The sequence below is a fragment of the Dendrobium catenatum genome, unplaced genomic scaffold (genome assembly GCF_001605985.2).
Source record: "Dendrobium catenatum unplaced genomic scaffold, ASM160598v2 fragScaff_scaffold_655, whole genome shotgun sequence".
NCBI classification, from domain to species: Eukaryota; Viridiplantae; Streptophyta; class Magnoliopsida; order Asparagales; family Orchidaceae; genus Dendrobium; species Dendrobium catenatum.
The window spans coordinates 1,451,095-1,455,224 of record NW_021319117.1 but is presented as its reverse complement, the minus strand read 5'-3'; positions in this window follow the sequence as shown (position 1 = coordinate 1,455,224).

Genomic DNA, 4,130 nt, shown 5'->3' with positions numbered 1-4,130 from the left:
TAGGTCCTAAATTCACATGGTGTAATAATAATAAAGGAAGTGTTCGTATCCTTGAAAGACTTGATCGATGCCTTTTGAATTCCAAAGCCTTATGTAAAATACAAAATGCTGCTGTTAGACACTTGGAAAGAATTGGGTCGGATCACTGCCCGTTAGTTCTCAGGATGCTGAATGAAAAGGTAAAACACAGTAGATTTTTTAGATATGAGGAAGTTTAGGCCTCATACCCGGCTTCTAAAGTTATTGTGCAAAAAATTTGGAGCAAACCGGTTCAAGGTAATGCTTTGGAGGTGATTAATTTGAAGTGTAAAAGGGTGTTAAGAGCACTTCACTACTAGAGTAAATCAAAAATAAAGAACTTCAAAGAGTTGAAAGAAAAACTGAAAAGGATATTTTGGTTTTACAACTTGAAGAATCTAATGTGCAGACTTTGTCCAATGAAAAACTTCTATTGCTGAGGGCCAAGATTCATGAGTTTAATGTGACATTGGCTAGGATCAACACTTTGTGGAGGCAAAGGAAAAAGGTGAGGTATATACAAGATGTTGACATGAATTCTAATTTTTTTCATTCTTTTGCCAACAGGAAAAGAGTGTGGAATTCTATCCAACAATTGAAGAATGAAGATGGGATTTTGTTTGAAGAACATTCTGAAATTGAAAGGATTATTTTGAAATTCTTTGGTACCAAATGGAAGGAACGAAATTGTTGTCTGGATAAGTGGCCATCTGGTTTAAATTTTTTAAATGAAGCAAACAAGAAGCTGCTTCAGAAGGAGTTCAAATATTTTGAATTGGAAGTGGTTATTCAAGGGAACAGTTCTCATGTTTCACCGGGTTTAGATGGTATCACTTATTCTTTTCTTAAAAACTATTGGAGCATTATTGGTAAGGAGATGTGGATGGAAGTGGAACAGTTTTTTCAGACGGGTAGACTTGATCTGAAATGGAAAGAGGCTATAGTGGTTCTTATTCCTAAAGTTATCAGCCTGGTGTCTCCAGCAAACTTCCGGCCTATCAGCCTCTATTGCACTCTATACAAAGTTATAGCCAAAATGTTGCTGAACTCGGTTTTGAAGGTGATTAATGGTCTCATTTCTAAGGAGCAAACAGCTTTTATTAGAGGTAGATCCTTATCTTCTCATCTTTTGCTAAGCCATGAACTTTTCAATAAACTTAGATTCTCTAAATCTAGTAAGGGTTTTGTCTCCATTAAGCTTGATATGGAACAAGCTTATGAAAGCATGGCACGGGGAACTTTAAGACAAGTATTTAATGGTATGGATTTCCTAGTAGTTTTATTAAGCTACTTATGGAATGTGTGGAGAATCCTGAGTTTTTTATTTTGATTAATGGTAAGATGTCAGATGGGATCAAAGCCAAAAGTGGGTTTCGACAGGGGAGTCCACTGTCTCTGTATTTATTCATTCTTTGTGCTCAGATTTTGACTGATGATTTGAGGCAAAGAGGAGAGAAATTGGGTATTAAAATCTCTTTAAATGCTCCTAGAATCTCACATTTTTTGTATGCAGATGATGTTCTTTTATTCTCAGAAACAAAGATTAGTTGCATGAAGAAATTTAAGAAGATTATTGGAGACTTTAGTAGTCGAACTGGGCAAAAAGTGAATGAATAGAAATCGATGATCCTATTTGGGAAATCTATCAAAAGAATGAGAAGGAAAGCTATTGCCAAGCTTTGGGGGTTTAAAACCTTTAAGTAATTCAATTACCTTGGGAACAAGATGGCTCTTCGGAGGTTGTTATCTTCATATTTTAATTTCATTTTAGAAAAATCTGGTGCCAAACTTAATGTTTGGGGTAAGAAATCTATTTCTATGGCCAGGAGAATTGTGTTAGTTAAATCAGTAATAGCGTCGTTACCAGTTTTTATGGCTACTCATTCATTAATTCCAATAAGTATATTAAAAGAGATGTACAAAGTTTGTAGAAGTTTTATTTGGGATAAACAAGGTGGAAGTCACGGCTTACATTATGTGGCTTGGAACAACTTATGCAAGAGTTGGAAGGAAGGGGGTCAAGGCATTCATTCATTGGTTAATATTGTCGGTCCTTTAAGAACTAAGTTTTCTTGGAGTTTCATGAAAAAAAATGATTCTTTATTGAACAAATCCTTAATGGCAAAGTATGGAATGATGTTTTGGGAAAAATATGGCCTGAGAAACAGTTCCACTACTTGGAAATTATTATCTAATGGAGCACATTTTTTTAACCGGATCTCCAAATGGAACGTTGCTACCGGTAAGTCTATTAACATCTTAAAATATGTGTAGATTTTTTATAAAATTTTAGATAAGTGGCCTACCTATATTGCTATAGGGAATTTTGAATTCCCTTCACTCGATTCCTTTATTAATGAAGGAATTTGGAATGAAGTTCTCCTACAGGAATTCTTTGGGAACTCTTTGATTGAGGTTATTCTCCAAGTCCAAATTTATCCTGAAATGGCTAAAGATGATTTAGAATTGATTCACAAGTTTTCAGGCAGGAGTATTATGGGTCTGGCTTCTTCTTTAGTGGATATAAAGAGGGTGGAAGTTGATTATGGAGGTTGGTTAAAAAAGCTAAAACTTAACACTAGAGTGGAATGCTTTTGGCAGAGACTTTTTAACAATGCATTACCCACTAATGCATTGTTGATGTACCAAAGGCTGCTAGGACATGATTCATGTCGTAGAGGATGCAATGGAGGGGAAAACTCAAAACATGTGATGGTTCTCTGTTCAAAGATTTAGCAAATTTCAGATGTTCTAATTGAATGGGGTTTCCCGGTTCCAAGGTTTACTTCAGCCAGAGATTGCAAAAACAAGTTGGAACAACTATCAGTGGATAACAAGTTCGTTGAAAAACTTTACTGTTCTATGATTTACTAGTCCTGGAAAAGCAAAAATCTGATTAAGCAAGGTGACCGTGAGCTAATCTTGAATTCTATTGCAGCTAATACTATTAGCTTTGCATCCAATACCAACACTAATATATACCTTTAAAAACCCCCTTTTACACTCCATAATAGAGAAAAACATCAAAACAAGAGATCCCCATTTATTAAGCAGTACAATAGCTTGGTTAAGTTTGGAATAATTAACCACAACATGTTCTAAATTTTCCACTACAATGCAACTACTTGGACAAGATTTATCATTTAACAATCTTCTATACAAGAAGAAATCGTTAGAAGGAATTGCATTATTAAAAATCCGCCACCAAAAGCAATCCACCCGAGGACACAATTGTAACTTTTTCACCCATCTCCAATAATCTATAATATCCAAATTAGTCGTATTTATTTTAGAAGCCATAGAAGCAATTAATTTAGCCAAAAAAAATTGTTAATAAGCCCCAATTGATTATTTAAAGTATCTAGAAGGATTTGAATCTGTGTTATGACATCAACTAAATACCTTCCAAAATATTTTTGTAATTTTGCATAGTTGCAATCATCAATAGCTAATAATCTTCTCAATAAAAATGAAAATCTTCATCCATAACAGCTATAAAAAGAGGCCATCTATAAAAACTTCTATATAAAACCCATACATCTTTTAAGATTTTGATAGTATAAACAGATGCTATAATTCATCTTATAATTGGCCGAAGAGCCCTAACTCCACTAACAATGATTTTCCAAGTGTTTGAGCTATTTCTCCAAGACTCAACATGCCAAATATCACCATACTTAGCTATTAATGACTTACTTAAGAGAGAAACAGGTTTATTATAGAAATTCTATACAAATTTTGCTCTCAAGGGATGAACAATAGATTAAGTTGAATTCAGTCCACGTCCTCCAGAAATTAACAGTTTATAAAGATCATTCCATGCTAGAAAATGTAAACCATAATTTCCTCCTTGCTTATTCCATATAAAATCCATACATATCTTATCAAACTCTTTCAAAATGCTCAAAGGAACAATAGAATGAGAAATAAAGAAAACCAGCATGGAGAGAGTAACTGATTTAATCAAGACCAATCTTTCAGCTAATGAAATTAGCCTGTTGCCCCACACATTCATCTTTTATGCAGAGCTTTCCTACATATTTGAAAAATCTAAAGAAACCAGCCTCCATCAGAATCGTCTTCACTACTCGATTGAGTCATTTCTTGATCGA